The 20,850-nt window shown below is 37.8% G+C and overlaps 1 pseudogene; it reads left to right on the top strand.

The window, feature by feature from the left end:
• LOC133538912 (caskin-2-like) overlaps positions 1–20,850 on the top strand; it is a 140,521-nt pseudogene that overhangs the window by 69,981 nt on the left and 49,690 nt on the right.

Genomic DNA, 20,850 nt, shown 5'->3' on the forward strand with positions numbered 1-20,850 from the left:
GAATGCTTCTTTGATGTTTTTACTCTGTAACACTTTGAGAGAAATGTCAAGTGCAGGACAAATGAAATCTATGATTATTGTTAATAATGGTGTGATTATTATTATGGTTATTGTTAATAATGGTGTGACTATGATTATGATTATTGTTAATAATTGTGTGACTATGTTTATTGTTAATAATGGTGTGATTATGATTATGAGTATTGTTAATATTGGTGTGATTATGATTATGATTATTGTTAATAATGGTGTGACTATGTTTATTGTTAATAATGGTGTGATTATTAGTATGGTTATTTTTAATAATGGTGTGACTATGATGTGGATTATTGTTAATAATGGTGTGATTATGATTATGATTATGATTATTATTATTGTTAATAATGGTGTGACTATGTTTACTGTTAATAATGGTGTGATTATGATTATGATTATTGTTAATATTGGTGTGATTATGATTATGATTATTGTTAATAATGGTGACTATGTTTATTGTTAATAATGGTGTGATTATGATTATGATTATTGTTAATATTGGTGTGATTATGATTATGATTATGATTATTGTTAATAATGGTGTGACTATGTTTATTGTTAATAATGGTGTGATTATGATTATGATTATTGTTAATAATGGTGTGATTATTATTATGGTTATTGTTAATGGTGTGACTATGATTCTGATTATTGTTAATAATGGTGTGATTATGATTATTGTTAATATTGGTGTGTTTATGATTATGATTATGATTATTGTTAATAATGGTGTGACTATGTTTATTGTTAATAATGGTGTGACTATGTTTATTGTTAATAATGGTGTGATTATGATTATGGTTATTGTTATTAATGGTGTGACTATGTTTATTGTTAATAATGGTGTGACTATGTTCATTGTTAATAATGGTGTGATTATTATTAAGGTTATTGTTAATAATGGTGTGACTATGTTTATTGTTAATAATGGTGTGATTATGATTATGGTTATTGTTAATAATGGTGTGACTATGTTTATTGTTAATAATGGTGTGATTATGATTATGGTTATTGTTAATAATGGTGTGACTATGTTTATTGTTAATAATGGTGTGATTATGATTATGGTTATTGTTAATAATGGTGTGACTATGTTTATTGTTAATAATGGTGTGATTATGATTATGGTTATTGTTAATAATGGTGTGACTATGTTTATTGTTAATAATGGTGTGATTATGATTATGGTTATTGTTAATAATGGTGTGTGTTGGCAGGTGTTGGAGCAGCATTCAGATGGCCGATGGAAAGGTTGCATTCATGACAACCGTACAGGAAATGACCGTGTGGGCTACTTCCCCTCCAACATGGTGGAAGTCATCAAAAGGGCAGGTAACCCCCAACCCGTGTGTGTGTGCGTGTGCGTGTGTGTGTGTGTGTGTGTGTGTGTGTGTGTGTCTGTGTGTGTTAACTAGCCATTGCTGATCATTAGACATTATTAGAAGTCCATTCCCTGACTATCAATCCCAGGTTGAACCACAAAATCATCCCTTCAAGCCTTCTTCCTCTTCCCTCTCTCTATCTCCCCACTTCCATCATCCTACTGGGAATCAAACCCTGCATGTTATATTGAGAGTGGACAACATGAAACATCAACTGTTGATGTGTTTTTAATCAATCTGACCAATAATCAATGCTCCAAACTTGTGTTGTCATGTTGTCCATATCCACTTGACTGTCTTGTCTGTGGGCTGAAAGTGGAAAATGTGCAGAGGCCTGGATCACAAAGCAAACCTTTTATCACGTGCATGTGTGTCACATACATGTCACGTACATGTGTGTCACGTACATGTGTGTCACGTACATGTGTGTCACATACATGTGTGTCACGTACATGTGTGTCACATACATGTGTGTCACGTACATGTGTGTCACGTACATGTGTGTCACGTACATGTGTGTCACGTACATGTGTGTCACGTACATGTGTGTCACATACATGTGTGTCACGTACATGTGTGTCACATACATGTGTGTCACATACATGTGTGTCATGTACATGTGTGTCACGTACATGTGTGTCACGTACATGTGTGTCACGTACATGTGTGTCACGTACATGTGTCACATACATGTGTGTCACGTACATGTGTCACATACATGTGTGTCACGTAGATGTGTGTCACGTACATGTGTCACATACATGTGTGTCACATATGTGTGTCACGTACATGTGTCACATACATGTGTGTCATGTACATGTGTGTCACGTACATGTGTCACATACATGTGTGTCACGTACATGTGTGTCACATACATGTGTGTCACGTACATGTGTGTCACGTACATGTGTCTCACGTACATGTGTGTCACGTACACGTGTGTCACATACACGTGTGTCACATATATGTGTGTCACGTACATGTGTGTCACGTACATGTGTCACATACATGTGTGTCACGTACATGTGTGTCACGTACATGTGTGTCACGTACATGTGTGTCACGTACATGTGTGTCACAGACATGTGTGTCACGTACATGTGTGTCACAGACGTGTGTCGCATACATGTGTGTCACATACATGTGTCACATACATGTGTGTCACGTACATGTGTGTCACGTACATGTGTGTCACGTACATGTGTGTCACGTACATTTCTGTCACGTACATGTGTGTCACGTACATGTGTGTCACGTACATGTGTGTCACGTACATGTGTGTCACGTACATGTGTGTCACATACATGTGTGTCACATACATGTGTGTCACTAACAGCTGCACAATCTGCTGACATCATCGGAAATTGTCCATCCATCCATCCATTTTCTACCGCTTATTCCCTTTGGGGTCGCAGGGGGCACTGGTGCCTATCTCAGCTACAATCGGGCGGAAGGCGGCATACACCCTGGACAAGTCGCTACCTCATTACAGCATCATAAATTGTATCTTCTTTTATACATTTTTATACCTATACTTTAAAGAATAGTTGTCTTTTTAACTTATTTCCCCCCTTTTTATATATATATATATATACAGTGGGGCAAAGAAGTATTTAGTCAGCCAGCGATTGGGCAAGTTCTCCCACTTAAAATGATGACAGAGGTCTGTAATTTTCATCATAGGTACACTTCAACTGTGAGAGACAGAATGTGAAAAAAAATCCAGGAATTCACATTGTAGGAATTTTAAATAATTTATTTTTAAATGATGGTGGAAAATAAGTATTTGGTCAACCATTCAAAGCTCTCACCGATGGAAGGAAGTTTTGGCTCAAAATCTCATGATACATGGCCCCATTCATTCTTTCCTTAACACGGATCAATCGTCCTGTCCCCTTAGCAGAAAAACAGCCCCAAAGCATGATGTTTCCACCCCCATGCTTCACAGTAGGTAGGGTGTTCTTGGGATGCAACTCAGTATTCTTCTTCCTCCAAACACGAGGAGTTGAGATTGTACCAAAATGGATACATGGATGATACAGCAGAGGATTGGGAGAATGTCATGTGGTCAGATGAAACCAAAATATAACTTTTTGGTATAAACTCAACTTGTGCTTGACCAAATACTTATTTTCCACCATCATTTAAAAATAAATTATTTAAAATTCCTACAATGTGAATTCCTGGATTTTCTTTTCACATTCTGTCTCTCACAGTTGAAGTGTACCTATGATGAAAATTACAGACCTCTGTCATCATTTTAAGTGGGAGAACTTGCACAATTGCTGGATGACTAAATACTTTTTTGCCCCACTGTAAATTTATAAATTGTTTTAATTCATAAATATTACAAATATATGTATAAAATGAGGGGGCGACTTGTCCAGGGTGTACTTCGCCTTCTGCCTGAATGCAGCAGGGATAGGCTCCTGCGACCCCAAATTGGACAAGCGGTAGAAGTGGATGGATGGATGGATGAATAAAAAGTAAAACCCAAGAATGTAATTCAAATCGGAGCATTATTATTTCTGTAAATGAACAATTAAAATATATATATATATAATATACACACACACACATAGTATGTTATGACTAGTTGGTCTTATGACTATTTTGTCACAAGACTAGTTTGTCACATTAATAGTTGTTCCCATGACTAGTTGTTCCCATAACTAGTTGGTCACAAGACTAGCTGGTCTTATGACTATTTTGTCACAAGACTAGTTTGTCTCCTTAATAGTTGTTCCCATAACTAGTTGGTCACAAGACTAGTTGGTTCAATGACTAGTTGGTCACAAGACTAGTTGTTCCCATAACTAGTTGGTCATAAGACTAGTTGGTCCCATGACTAGTTAGTCACAATACTAGTTGGTCCCATGACTAGTTAGTCACAATACTAGTTGGTCCCATGACTAGTTAAGTCACAATGCTAGCTGGTCCCATGACTAGTTGGTCAGAATGCTAGTTGGTCCCATGACTAGTTAGTCACAATACTAGTTGGTCCCATGACTAGTTAGTCACATTACTAGTTTGGTCACAAGACTAGTTGGTCCCATGACTAGTTGGTCCCATAACTAGTTAGTCCCAATACTAGTTGGTCACAAGACTAGCTGGTCCCATGACTAGTTAGTCACAATACTAGTTGGTCCCATGACTAGTTAGTCACAATACTAGTTGGTCCCATGACTAGTTAATCACAATACTAGTTGGTCACAAGACTAGTTGGTCCCATGACTAGTTGGTCACAATACTAGTTGGTCCCATGCCTAGTTAGTCACAATACTAGTTGGTCACAAGACTAGTTAATCACAATACTAGTTGGTCACAAGACTAGCTGGTCCCATGACTAGTTAGTCACGATACTAGTTGGTCCCATGACTAGTTAGTCACAATACTAGTTAGTCACAATGCTAGCTGGTCCCATGACTAGTTGGTCAGAAGGCTAGTTGGTCCCATGACTAGTTAGTCACAATACTAGTTGGTCCCATGACTAGTTGGTCACAAGACTAGTTGGTCCCACGACTAGTTGGTCTTATGACTAGTTTTTCACTTTAATAGTTGGTCCTATGACTAGTTAGTCACAATACTAGTTGGTCCCATGACTAGTTAGTCACAATACTAGTTGGTCCCATGACTAGTTAGTCGCAATACTAGTTGGTTACAAAACTTGTTGGTCGCAAGACTAGTTGGTCACAAGACTAGTTGGTCACAAGACTAGTTGGTCCCACGACTAGTTGGTCATAAGACTAGTTGGTCATAAGACTAGTTGGTCTTATGACTAGTTTGTCACTTTAATAGTTGGTCCTATGACTAGTTAGTCACAATACTAGTTGGTCCCATGACTAGTTAGTCACAATACTAGTTGGTCCCATGACTAGTTAGTCACAATACTAGTTGGTCACAAGACTAGTTAGTCACAATACTAGTTGGTCACAAGACTAGCTGGTCCCATGATTAGTTAGTCACAATACTAGTTGGTCCCATGACTAGTTAGTCACAATACTAGTTAGTCACAATGCTAGCTGGTCTCATGACTAGTTGGTCAGAAAGCTAGTTGATCCCATGACTAGTTAGTCACAAGACTAGTTGGTCCCATGACTAGTTGGTCACAAGACTAGTTGGTCCCACGACTAGTTGGTCATAAGACTAGTTGGTCTTATGACTAGTTTGTCACTTTAATAGTTGGTACTATGACTAGTTAGTCACAATACTAGTTGGTCCCATGACTAGTTAGTCACAATACTAGTTGGTCCCATGACTAGTTAGTCGCAATACTAGTTGGTTACAAAACTTGTTGGTCACAAGACTAGTTGGTCACAAGACTAGTTGGTCCCACGACTAGTTGGTCATAAGACTAGTTGGTCATAAGACTAGTTGGTCTTATGACTAGTTTGTCACTTTAATAGTTGGTCCTATGACTAGTTAGTCACAATACTAGTTGGTCCCATGACTAGTTATTCACAATACTAGTTAGTCACAATGTTAGCTGGTCCCATGACTAGTTGGTCAGAAAGCTAGTTGGTCCCATGACTAGTTAGTCACAATACAAGTTGGTCCCATCACTAGTTAGTCACAATACTAGTTAGTCACAATGCTAGCTGGTCCAATAACTAGTTGGTCAGAAGGCTAGTTGGTCCCATGACTAGTTAGTCACAATACTAGTTGTTACAAGACTAGTTGGTCCCATGACTAGTTAGTCACAATACTAGTTGGACCCATGACTAGTTAGTCACAATACTTGTTGGTTACAAGACTAGTTGGTCCCATGACTAGTTAGTCACAATACTAGTTGGTCCCATGACTAGTTAGTCACATTACTAGTTGGTCACAAGACTAGTTGGTGCCATGACTAGTTAGTCCCAATACTAGTTGGTCCCATGACTAGTTAGTCCCAATACTAGTTGGTCACAAGACTAGCTGGTCCCATGACTAGTTAGTCACAATACTAGTTGGTCCCATGACTAATTAGTCACAATACTAGTTGGTCCCATGACTAGTTAGTCACAATACCAGTTGGTCCCATGACTAGTTAGTCACAATACTAGTTGGTCACAAGACTAGTTGGTCCCATGACTAGTTAGTCACAATACTAGCTGGTCCCATGACTAGTTGGTCAGAAGGCTAGTTGGTCCCATGACTAGTTAGTCACAATTCTAGTTGGTCCCATGACTAGTTGGTCACAAGACTAGTTGGTCCCATGACTAGTTGGTCATAAGACTAGTTGGTCTTATGACTAGTTAGTCACAATACTAGTTGGTCACAAGACTAGCTGGTCCCATGACTAGTTAGTCACAATACTAGTTGGTCCCATGACTAGTTAGTCACAATACTAGTTAGTCACAATGCTAGCTGGTCCCATGACTAGTTGGTCAGAAAGCTAGTTGGTCCCATGACTAGTTAGTCACAATTCTAGTTGGTCCCATGACTAGTTGGTCACAAGACTAGTTGGTCCCATGACTAGTTGGTCATAAGACTAGTTGGTCTTATGACTAGTTTGTCACTTTAATAGTTGGTCCCATGACTAGTTAGTCACAATACAAGTTGGTCCCATGACTAGTTGGTCAGAAGGCTAGTTAGTCCCATGACTAGTTTGTCTCATGACTCGGGGTGGAGCCTTGTGATGCAGGCGCCTGCTGTGCATGGCGTCCAATAAAAAGCGTTTCTACAATTGACTTTCCTAAATGTTTTTATTGGGCCGCTGCGTGACTCTGGATACGTGGATGTGTTATTTTCTCTTCTGAATAATTCTCTTTTGATCCTTTTAATTTTGTATTTGTTGTTGTTGTTGTTGTTTTTGCATCCCCTTTTGCACCCCCCTGCCCCCCCTCCACCCCCCCCCCCTCTCCTGGCTCGAGTCCAGGCCACTCCCCCTCCCAGCGTTGTCACACCCTGCTGTTACGCAGGCCCAACCCGTGTCCCGTGACCTCGGTCAACGGGCACCACCCGTACCCTCCGTCCAAAGTGCTGCCCCTCCACCTGCCCTCCCCTCCCCCGCACCCCCACGCACTCCCTCGCTTCTCCTCCTTCGGCTACGTTCCGCTCCCCATCTCTCCGCCTTCTCTCTCCACTCCTCCTCCGCCTCCGCCTCCCGCTCCTCCTCTCTCCACTTCTCAGGAGCAGCAGAGTGCACCAGGTACATACAGTAGTACACTTTCTAGTCACCTTTAAGATCAACCCTGCTCACACTACCACAAACTACTTCTGTTTGTGTGAAACTTGTATCCAAAGCCATTAATTTTTATGCTCAAACAAACAACACTTGCAAAAATTTTCGCTGAAATGTTAGCACGCTAACATTAGCTTGTCAAATTAAGATGACGCCAAGTATCATACGCCATTGATTATTAGGTATAAAGGAGAAAAATTAGCTTGAATGCTAGCATAAAACTTATGTTAGCATGATAACATAGGAAGGGTAAGCATACTTCTATGATGGCGCCAAGTATCAAAACCCATGAATTTTGGGTTTAATTGAATAAAATTAGCAAAAATGCCAGCAGAAAATTTTAGCATGCTAACATTAGCATGTTAAAATAAAAGACGTTAGCATACTTCTTTGATGGCACGAAGTATCAAAACCTATGAATTTTAGGTTTAATTGAATAAAATTAGCAAAAATGCTAGCAGAAAATTTTAGCATGCTAAAATTAGCATGGTAAAATAAACAACATTAACATACTTCTATGATGGCGCCAAGTATCAAACCCCCTTAATTTTAGTTTTAATTGAATAAAATTAGCAAAAATGCCAGCAGAAAATTTTAGCATGCTATCATTAGCATGGTAAAATAAAAGACGTTAGCGTACTTCTATGATGGCGCCAAGTATCAAAACCCCTGAATTTAAGGTTTAATTGAATAAAACTAGGATAATTGCTAGCACAAAACAAACTTTAGCATGCTAACATTAGGATGTCATATATTATTTTTATTTTTTTTACTTTTCATCACTTAAGTCTGTAAATCAAATTCAGGTCTATCCGTCCATTATACGTTGTTGTTGTTTTTTTTGTTTTTTTTTATGCCCTTTTTCTCCAAGAAAAGCCTGTTTTTCACAGCAAGATAAACCAAATATGCAATATTTCCCCCCCAAAAATGTCAAAGTGTAATATTTGATGTGAATTGATTGGAATGTTAATAAGTCTAACATTCATAACATTTTTGAGCAGTGAAAGTTTTTTTTTTTTAAGATACACTAAAATCCAAAAGGGACCCACTCTTAAAAGTGTTAAAATTATTATTTTCTTTTAATTGTTACACTTAAGTCTCTAAATCAACTTTGGGTTGATTATAAGTTTTTTTTTTTAATGTTTGTTTTATGGCTTTTTTTTTCAAAGAAAACTTTGTTGTTTTTTTTTTGCGGCAAACGCACAAAAAGCGATGTTTTCCTTAAAAAAACAATTGAAAGTGGAATATTGGATGCAAAGTAGCTGCAGCCTTGAATGTGTCATTATTTCATAACAACTGATTTTGATTCATTATTATATTTTTGAGTGCCTGCATGCCATATTTGACTTTAATAAGTCATCACTAAGCTCTTTTATTCCACTTTTGTATGTTTTTTTTGTAATGGTTTTCTTAGAAGGAGCTGCGGGCCACAAATGGCCCCCGGGCCGCACTGTGGACCCTCCCGACCCCACATGCCCACTAAGGTGTAGTGTGTCTTCCTGCATGTGTGACAGGTTCTCGCACCGCAGACTTGAGTCCACAAGGTTCTCCTATTTTGGGCCAGCAGAGCACCAGTGAGGACATCTGGGTGCTGCGCAAGCCGCTGGCAGGTGACAGTGAAAGTGAAAGTGAAAGTGAAAGTGAAAGTGCGGTCCTGAGCGTGTGTGTGTGTGTGTCTGCAGGCGGCGAGCGCAGCGGCAGCGTGGGCAGCCTGGGCAGCGTGCGCTCGTCCAGCAGCCTGCAGGGCTCAGGTAACACGCATGTCCTGACCACACCTGCGCCCAGTCCGCACCCGGCTCCCACGCCCGGGGTCAACACGCACGGCCTGAATGCTCCGGGTCTCAACGCACAGGCTGAAGGCGTCAAGGTAAAAAAAAAGTTTGTGGTCACTTCTCAGAGACGTCTTCTGACTCCTGACTCTTCGACATGGAGGTCAGCTCTCGGCCAGGGGGGTCCTAACTTTTTCCTCTGAGAAAGTGAGCATTTAGTTACGTTGCAGGGGCCAAGGAGAGGGGATCCTTCATATCTGTAATTGGTAACACTTTAGTATGGGCAACATAGTCACCATTAATTAGTTGCTCATCAACATGCAAATTAGTAACATAGTGGATCTTAATTAGTCATTATTAAGAATTGTTGCGTTTGGACCAGATATTCCTCTGTGGGAATTTAAGTTGCGGGTCAATCCCAAGTTCTTTTGATGACACATAAGCAGATTTTAAATGAACACCCAGAATAGGTATTTTGCAATTTATTCCAAAGCTTTGGAGAGACCAATCTAAAAAAACAACACATTCAATTTGCGTCGCCTAAGTTGATGTGATCTCACTACGGAAGTCTTGTCTTTTTCAATATGCTACTGGCCCCCACCTTCTTCTTCCGTACATATCTATTGTTTTCCTCAGCTGGAGACAGAAAGAGATTGGAAGAAGGAGAATTGCTACTCCTGCATTCCGAGCTCAAGGTAGTCTACAGAGAACCATCGGTCATGAGATAAAGAAAAGATAAAAAGAGTACAAGATGGAACACTAGCTATTTCCAATATGACTAAAGAAAATAAATAACTTTTAAATATGGATATATTTATACATCTATCTGTGTCAGTGCTTATCAATGCTGTATTCTGTAGGGCATTAACTAAGAGTCTTCCCTCAATAACCTCAGAATTATTGCTTATTAGTAACCCTAACCCTTATTATATGTTCCCTGTCCAAGTAACTCTAAACCAGGGGCGTCCAAACTTTTTCAACTGAGGGCCGCACACGGAAAAATTAAAGCATGCAGGGGCCATTTTGATATTTTTCATTTTCTAACCATAACAAAATATATGGATTTTTAAAATGTATTTTACCTTTAGGGGTCCCGGGGGCCATAAAGGGTCTCAGTTGATAAAATGTTAAAAATAAGTCAAATTTTTATTATTATTTTTTGTGTATTGCTTACAGTAAATCTCTATATCAACTTAAAAAACAAAAACAACTTTGTTTTTTAATAGTAAAACTGAAAAATGCAGTATTTAGTCATTAGAGCCCTAAAAGATCAATAATGCAGGACACCATTGATTTTAATCATTTTTATATTTTTGAGTAATCACAGTGAAAAGATAAATAAAATACCACTAAATATATTTGGGATCAAAAGGCGCCCCACTCAGAAAGTGATACATTTTTATTAGTTGTTTTTTTTACTTTCAACACTTAAGTTACAAGATCAACTTCAGATATATTTGTCAATTTTACGTTTAAACTATTATTTTGTTTGCTTTATGCTATTTTGTTTATATTTGGCAACTGCACAATATATGCAATATTTACCACATAAAACATTTTAAAGTGAAATATTTGAACTATTTGGAGCTTTGAAAATAATTCATTGTAACATGGATTTTTTTCTCATTATTTTTTTTTTTTTAGCAATGGCAAAAAAAATAAAAAATAAAGACACAAGAAAAAAAAACAGCCTGCAAGGCAGCTTTGTGTCAACATTGCAACTTTTTCTCGATAGATTTCACCTCATTCCAATATTTTTAATGTTCTTTTTTATTTTTGCTATAGCATTTCCAGAATTTGTGGCGGGCCGGTAAATAATTAGCGGCGGGCCGCAGATGGCCCCCGGGCCGCACTTTGGACACCCCTGCTCTAAATTAAGTCGGTAGCACTTTAGCACGGGGAACATATTCACCATTATTAGTTGCTTATTAAAATAACAAAGACCTAATTTAGAGTTATTTGGACACTGGGGGAACATATAAGGGTAACACTTTAGTATGGGGAACACATTCACCATCAATTAGTTGCTTATTATTATTATGCAAATTATTAACATTATTATTAACATCCCTCAATAACCTCAGAATTATTGCTTATTAGTAACCCTAACCCTTATATGTTCCCCTAGTGTCCAAATAACTCTAAATTAAGTCAGTAACACTTTCATATGGGGAACATATTGACCATCAATTAGTTGCTTATCACCATGCAAATTAGTAACATATTGGCTCTTAATTAGTCATTGTTAAAGGGGAACATTATCACCAGACCTATGCAAGCGTCAATATATACCTTGATGTTGCAGAAAAAAGACAATGTATTTTTTTAACCGATTTCCGAACTCTAAATGGGGGAATTTTGGCAAATTAAACGCCTTTCTTTTTATCGGTCTTTTAGCGATGACGTCAGAACGTGACGTCACCGAGGTAACACACCTGCCATATTCATTTTCACATTACAAACACCGGGTCTCAGCTCTGTTATTTTCCGTTTTTTCGACTATTTTTTGGAACCTCGGAGACATCATGCCTCGTCGGTGTGTTGTCGGAGGGTGTAACAACACTAACAGGGAGGGATTCAAGTTGCACCACTGGCAAGAAATCTGCCGCCAGACCCCCATTGAATGTACCAGAGTGTCTTCACATTTGACCGGCGATGCTAAGACAGACATGGCACAGAGATGTATGGATAACCTGCAGATGCATTTGCAACGATTAAGTCAACGAAATCACAAAGGTGAGTTTTGTTGATGTTGTTGACTTATGTGCTAATCAGACATATTTGGTCACGGCATGACTGCCAGCTAATCGATGCTAACATGCTACGCTAATCAATGCTAACATGCTATTTACGCTAGCTGTATGTACATTTGAAACTAGTTACCCACATTTATTGCGAAACAAACACTTACAAATCGACGGATTTAAGTTACTCCAGTGTCAAAAGATGCGAAAGTCCTGATCGTTTGGTCCGCACATTTTACCGGCGATGCTAATAAGGCAGCCATGCTATGGGCCACTTCATTAGGTACACCCATGCTATGGCCGAATAGCGTCAATAGCTATTCGCTCAATAGCTTCAATTTCTTCTTCAATTTCGTTTGCGCTATCTGCCTCCATACTCCGACCATCTGTTTCAATACATGCGTAATCTTTTGAATCGCTTAAGCCGCTGAAATCCGAGTCTGAATCCGAGCTAATGTCGCTATATCTTGCTGTGGTAACCGCCATGTTGTTTGTATTGGCAGCACTGTATGACGTCACAGGGAAATGGATAGTGGTTTCGAAGATAGCGAAAATAAGGCACTTTGAAGCTTTATTTAGGGATATTACGGGACCGGTAAAAAATTTTTTAAAACTTCAAAAAATACAACAAGCCACTGGGAACTGATTTTTATTGTTTTTAACCCTTTTGAAATTGTAATAATGTTTCCCTTTAAGTACACACACACACATATATATATATATATATATATATATATATATATATATATACACTCATAGCAATATTTGACCCCCCCCAAAAAAGTTTTCAAAGTGGAATATTTGACGTGAAGTAAATTGAGCCTATTTTGGTCAATTATTCATACATTGGTTTTGATAAATTATTATTTTTTTAACAATAACAATTCTAAAATTCTAAAAAAAAAAATGTTTACTTTCAACACTTAAGTCTCTAAATACAATTCGGATTTATTCTTCAGATATCAGTTTTTATTATTTATTTATATTTGTTTGTTTCATGCACTTTTTGTCAAAAAAAAACAAAAAACTTTGATATGACAAATACACAAAATGTGCAATATTTCCCCCCCAACAAATGTTCAAAGTAGTTTTTTTTTATGTGAAGTAATTGGAGCCTTAAATATGTCCATAATTCATAACATTATTGATATTAATTTAGTATTATTTTGAACAATGAGAGTGGAAAAAAAAGTCCCAAGTAGAATATTTGATGTAAAGTAAGTCATTGGAGCCTTGAATATGTAAATAATTCATAACAACATTGATTTTTATTGATTTATTTGTATTTATAGGCACTTCTGAAAGTGCTAAAAAGAAGTCATACATTTGTTTTACTTTCAACATCTAAGTCTATAGTTTAACTCCAGGTCCATTTTTCAATTAGAAGATTTTATTGTTTTTTCACAGATTTTTGTTTCTTTGTTTGATCCCCTTTTTTCGAAGTAAACTTTGCTTTTTTAATAGCAAACACACTAAATAAGAAAAAAATTATGTTTGATGTGAAATAATAAGAGCCCTAAATAGGTTAATAGGTTAAATTGGGGGGCATGGCGTAGTGGATAGAGCGGCCTGAGGGTTGCAGGTTCGCTTCCCACCTATGGACATCAAAGTCGCTGCCGTTGTGTCTTTGGGCATGACACTTCACCCTTTGCCCCCGGTGCCGCTCACACTGGTGAATGAATGATGAATGAATGATTGGTGGTGGTCGGAGGGGCCGTAGGCGCAAACTGGCAGTCACGCTTCCGTCAGTCTACCCCAGGGCAGCTGTGGCTACAGATGTAGCTTACCACCACCAGGTGTGAATGAATGATGGGTTCCCACTTCTCTGTGAGCTCTTTGAGTATATAACAATAGAAAAGCGCAATATAAATCTAATCCATTATTATTATTATTATTATTATTATTAATAATTCATAACATTAGTTTTGATTCATTTTTATTTTTTTGAGAAATGCAAGTTTTAAAGAATAAAACAGCCTTTATGGGAGCTTTGTGTTATTAGAATCAACAATTTTGATGTTTGATGTTTCTCGTGACTTTTCACTTGTTTGCTCTTTGATTCCACTTTTTATATGTTTTTTTTAGTAGTATTTTTAGGAATGGGCCGCTAAAAAAAATACCTGCGTGTGGCAAATGCCCCCCCGGGCCACACTTTGCTAAAAGACTACAATGCTTGCTTTTTCTGAGTGACATGTTTGTACCTTCCAGTCAGGTCCATTTGTGTAGTGACACTAAGTTGAAGTTCCAGGAGCACACGCCAGCTGTCTTCACACCACATGGCCATGATTTTAGTCTGATTATTGATTGAATAGGAAATTGAAGAAGGAGCTTTCCCCGTGACCCTGATGTTTGAAAACAGAGCCCCGGATGGATGATGACAGCGGTTGTTGTGTACAAGTTCAAGGCGTGGATGGATGATGATAGGGGTTGAGGGCATAGCACTTGACACAGCCTTTTAAGTGAGTTTGTTGGTGTGCTGTGCAGCTCCTGGCCACAGTCCTGTCCCAGTCGGTGAAAGCCAAGGAACATCTCCTGGAGCAGTCGCAGTCCGTTGAGCAGTCAGCCGGTAAGAGCCCAACTCTCACGCAGATTCACTTTCACTTTGTCCTTTTCTTTCAAGTTTAGTTTGAATCCCAACTCAGGTGTCGCTTGTGAGTCAATCATCAAAATGTTTTGACTTTTTTGCAGAAATATGAGACATTCTGAAATAGTTGAACATTGATTTGTTGTCATTTGGCTCATTAATGGCTGTCTATTGAAATTATTGTTTCTTTCTTTAGTTTATTTGGAACATAAACACTTTTCCAGCATAATACATCACACAGTTTCATATCATTTCTCTTTACATCATGTCCGAAAAGGAGTAGGAAGAAGCTAAGCTTATTTAACCCTACCCCTTTCCCACTTTAGAGTGTTTACAAATATATACGTTCATTTACAGACTTTTTTTAAAATAGTAAAATGACATCCGTGAATGAGTAATACAACAGTTTTGTAATATATAATGAAGTCAGTCATTATTAACAGACTGAGATGAAGAATATCTTATTGGAACAGATTGGAAGATGTCAGGTTCAAACACCGATGACATCTATGAAACAAGACAAGAAGAAATGAATTAAACAGAGACAGAATTAAATTTGGCTCAATTGAGGAGAGACGTCTGGACTGTACTCTTTGTAGAGTCTTACCACCCTCTGACAAAAGATTGTACACCTTCGCTTTTATTTGGACTTTCCCTGATTATATGGCAACAGCTGTTTCTAAAGAGGCGGGGGCCATAAACGGGTGCTGCCTTTGGCCGCAAAACAGTTCAAAGAAAGGGTCGTAAAACAGTCCAAAGAAGAGGTCCCTGGAGGGGAGTCAGGTCCTGATTCCTCTTCGCTTTGTAGATCTCGGGTCAAGACAATCTCTTTCTGTTGATTACCCAATACATCAAAGAAACAGAACACCTTCATGTTGCTTCCCAATCCAATCCAATCCACTTTATTTATATAGCACATTTAAACAACAATAACGTTTCCAAAGTGCTGCACAGCCATGTTAAAAACAATATTAAAAAAACAATATTATGCTTCACCAATGACTGAATAAAAACAAAAAATAAATAAATATAAAACCAATATATAAAAAAAACAATATAAAAACAAATATGATTAAAAACTATTTTAAAGGGTAAAATCAATTAAAACAGTAAAATAGAAATCAAAGTGTATAAAAAACACAAAGGACAACAGAGGACAGAGAACCACACAACCCATCCTACACAGTGGAGTTTTACAAGCCTTCTTCTTGGTAAATGCTTTAAAATGTGATATTGGAAATTATTGGTATCGGTTTCAAAATGATCAGTATCAGTTTAAAAAAAAGTAAAATTTTGGACTTTTTTAAAACAGCTGTGTACACGGACGTAGGGAAAGGTACAGAATGCCAATAAACCTTAAAGGCACTGCCTTTGCGTGCCGGCCCAGTCACATAATATCTATGGCTTTCCACACACACAAGTGAATGCAAGTCATACTTGGTCAACAGCCATACAGGTCACACTGAGGGTGTGCCGTATAAACAACTTTAACACTGTTACAAATATGCGCCACACTGTGAACCCACACCAAACAAAAATGACAAACATATTTGGGGAGAACATCTGCACCGTAACACAACATAAACACAACACACCAAATACCCAGAATCCCTTGCAGCAGTAACTCATCCGGGATGCTACAATATACACCTCCACTGCCCACTATTGCCCCCACCTCAACCTCAACATAGTCTCTCTCAGGGAAATAATGTCCTAAATTCCAAGTAGCTATTTTGAGGCATGTTACACAAAATAAGGCACTTTGTGACTTCAATAATATATATGGCATGTTGGCATTTTTTTCCATAACTTGAGTTGATGTATTTTGGAAAACCTTGTTACATTGTTTAATGAATCCAGCGGCGCATCACAACAAAATTAGGCATAATAATGTGTTCATTCAACCACTGTATATATCGGTATCGTTTGATATCGGTATCGGTAATTAAGAGTTGGACCAGGGGTCACCAAAGCGGTGCCCGCGGGCACCAGGTCGCCCATAAGGACCAGATGAGTCGCCCACTGGCCTGTTCTAAAAATAGCTCAAATAGCAGCACTTACCAGTGAGCTGCCTTTATTTTTAAAATTGTATTTATTTACTAGGAAGCTGGTCTCGCTTTGCTCGACATTTTTAATTCTAAGAGAGACAAAACTCAAATAGAAATTGAAAATCCAAGAAAATATTTTAAAGACTTGGTCTTCACTTGTTTGAATAAATTAATTTATTTTTTTACTTTGCTTCTTATAACATTCAGAAAGACAATTTTAGAGAAAAAAATACAACCTTAAAAATGATTTTAAGATTTTTTAAACACATATACCTTTTTACCTTTTAAATTCCTTCCTCTTATTTCCTGACAATTTAAATCAATGTTCAATTATTTTTTTATTTTATTTTAAAGAATAATATATACATTTTAATTTAATTCTTCATTTTAGCTTCTGTTTCTTCGACAAAGAATATTTGTGAAATATTTCTTTAAATTTAAGATTAAAATAAAAATATTCTGGCAAATCTAGAAAATTTGTAGAATCAAATTTAAATCTTATTTCAAAGTTTTTTGAATTTCTTTAAAAAAAATTTGTTCTGGAAAATCTAGACAAACTAACGATTTGTCTTTGTTAGAAATTTTGCTTGGTCCAATTTGTTATATATTCTAACAAAATGCAGATTGGATTTTAACCTATTTGAAACATGTCATCAAAATTCTAAAATTAATCTTAATCAGGAAAAATTACTAATGATGTTCCATAAATTTTATTTTTTTATTTTTTCAAAAATATTTAAATTAGCTAGTTTTTCTCTTCATTTTTTTCGGTTGAATTTTGAATTTTAAAGATTCGAAATTGAAGATAAACTATGTTTCAAAATTCTATTTTTTCATTTTTTGTGTGTTTTCTCCTCTTTTAAACCATTCAATTAAGTGTTTTTTTCATCATTCATTCTTTAGAAAAAACCTTCCGTCAAAGGAAAAAAAATGTACGACGGAATGACTGACAGAAATACCCATTTTTTTATATACATAGATTTATTTATTAAAGGCAAATTGAGCAAATTGGCTATTTCTGGCTATTTATTTAAGTGTGTATCAAACTGGTAGCCCTTCGCATTAATCAGTACCCAAGAAGTAGCTCTTGGTTTCAAAAAGGTTGAGGACCCCTGAGTTGGACAATATCGGAATATCGGATATTGGCAAAAAAGCCATTATGGGACATCTCATATATATATATATATATATATATATATATATATATATATATATATATATATATATATATATATATATATATATATAGTTGACGTTTGCTTAGTTTTTAGGCTGAGAGCAGGGGTCTTGGTCTAAAGGCTGGTGACTACTGTCCTAAAGTGTGCCCTCAACTTATATTTTGTCTTTTCTCTCCCTCGTCACCTGGACACTTCCAGGCTATTCCACCTGCAATGTTCCTGAGCAGCGGCCCTTTGAGCGGAAGGCAGAAGAGGACGATGGGAAAGTGAGTTTTTTTGGATGTCATTTTGTCTAAAGTCTTAAAGGGGAACATTATCACAATTTCAAAAGGGTTAGAAACAATAAAAATCAGTTCCCAGTGGCTTGTTGTATTTTTTTGAAGTTTTTTTCAAAATTTTACCGGTCTCGGAATATCCCTAAATAAAGCTTCAAAGTGCCTTATTTTTGCTCTCTGCGAAGACACTGGCCATTTCCCTGTGACGTCACACAGTGCTGCCAATGTAAACAAACAATGGGGGATACCACAGCAAGATATTGTGTCATTGGCTTGGATTCAAACTCGGATTTCAGCGACTTAAGCAATTCAACAGATTACGCATGTATTGAAACAGATGGTTGGAGTATGAAAATATTGAAGAAGAAACTGAAGCTATTGAGCGAATAGCTATTGACGCTATTCATAGCCATAGCATGGCCGAATAGCTGCGTTAGCATCGCCGGTAAAATGTGCGGACCAAACGATCAGGACTTTCGCATCTTTTGACACTGGAGCAACTTAAATCCGTCGATTGGTAAGTGTTTTTTTCGCATTAAATGTGGGTGGAAGGAAACGTAATATAGTTGCAAATGCATCTGCAGGTTATCCATACATCTCTGTGCCATGTCTGCTTTAGCACCGCCGGTAAATAGCATGTTAGCATCGATTAGCCTAGCATGTTAGCATCGATTAACTGGCAGTCAACATCAACAAAACTCACCTTTGTGATTTCGTTGACTATCGTTGCAAATGCATCTGCAGGTTATCCATACATCGCTGTGCCATGTCTGCCTTAGCATCGCCGGTCAAATGTGGAGACACTCTGGTACATTCAATGGGGGTCTGGCGGCAGATTTCTTGCCAGTGGTGCAACTTGAATCCCTCCCTGTTAGTGTTGTTACACCCTCCGACAACACACCGTCGAGGCATGATGTCTCCAAGGTTCCAAAAAATAGTCAAAAAAACGGAAAATAACAGAGCTGAGACCCGGTGTTTGTAATGTGTTGAAAATGAAAAGGGCGAGTGTCTTACCTCGGCAACGTCACATTCTGACGTCATCGCCTCCAGCGCGATAAACAGAAAGGCGTTTAATTCGCCAAAATTCACCCATTTAGAGTTCAGAAATCGGTTAAAAAAATACATGGTCTTTTTTCTGCACCATCAAGGTATATATTGACGCTTACATAGGTCTTCTGATAATGTTCCCCTTTAAGTAATGGTCATTTAGTGGGATACTATGGATGTTAGACGCTCTCTTACACCACCCAGTGTCACCCTCATGCTGCACCATGTCATTAAAATATCACGATATTAAAAAAAGGCCATATCGCCCAGCCCTAAAACCAACACACTGCAGGTATTTTTTACTGTCAATAAAAGCGTGTTTTTCCTTTTTGTGTTGCGGTGTTTAAAAGAGCTTGTTTAAAAAATGTTTCATTAAAGGGGAACATTATCACAATTTCGAAAGGGTTAAAAACAATAAAAATCAGTTCCCAGTGGCTTGTTGTATTTTTTTAATTTTTTTTCCAAATTTTACCAGTCCCGGAATATCCCTAAATAAAGCTCTAAAGTGCCTTATTTTCGCTATCTTCGAAACCACTATCCATTTCCCTGTGACGTCATACAGTGCTGCCAATGCAAACAACATGGCGGTTACCACAGCAAGATATAGCGACATTAGCTCGGATTCAGACTCGGATTTCAGCGGCTTAAGCCATTCAACAGATTACGCATGTATTGAAACAGATGGTCGGCGTATGGAGGCAGACAGCGAAAACGAAATTAAGGAAGAAATTGAAGCTATTGACGCTATTCGGCCATAGCGTGGGTGTACCTAATGAAGTGCCCCATAGCATGGCTGCCTGCTTAGCATTGCCGGTAAAATGTGCGGACCAAACGATCAGGACTTTCGCATCTTGTGACACTGGAGCAACTTAAATATGTCGATTGGTAAGTGTTTGTTTCGCATTAAATGTGGGTATTTAGTTTCAAATGTACATACAGCTAGCGTAAATTGCATGTTATCATCGATTAGCGTAGCATGTTAGCATCGATTAGCTGGCAGTCATGCCGTGACCAAATAAGTCTGATTAGCACATAAGTCATCAACATCAACAAAACTCATCTTTGTGATTTCGTTGACTTAATCGTTGCAAATGCATCTGCAGGTTATCCATACATCTCTGTGCCATGTCTTCTTAGCATCGCCGGTAAAATGTGAAGACACTCTGGTACATTCAATGGGGGTCTGGCGGCAGATTTCTTGCCAGTGGTGCAACTTGAATCCCTCCCTGTTAGTGTTGTTACACCCCGACGAGGCATAATGTCTCCGAGGTTCCAAAAAATAGTCGAAAAAACGGAAAATAACAGAGCTGAGACCAGGTGTTTGTCACGTGAAAATGAAAATGGCGGGTGTGTTACCTCGGTGACGTCACGTTCTGACGTCATCGCTAAAAGACCGATAAACAGAAAGGCGTTTAATTCGCCAAAATTCACCCATTTAGAGTTCGGAAATCGGTTAAAAAAATACATGGTCTTTTTTCTGCAACATCAAGGTATATATTGATGCTTGCATAGGTTTGGTGATAATGTTCCCCTTTAAAGAAAATCAATTGTCCAGTTATGGTGTTAAAACTTGAAAGTCACCTGTGGAGTACACTTATTCTGATACAAATGATATCTGCCA

This window comes from Nerophis ophidion, linkage group LG20 (genome assembly GCF_033978795.1).
Source record: "Nerophis ophidion isolate RoL-2023_Sa linkage group LG20, RoL_Noph_v1.0, whole genome shotgun sequence".
NCBI classification, from domain to species: Eukaryota; Metazoa; Chordata; class Actinopteri; order Syngnathiformes; family Syngnathidae; genus Nerophis; species Nerophis ophidion.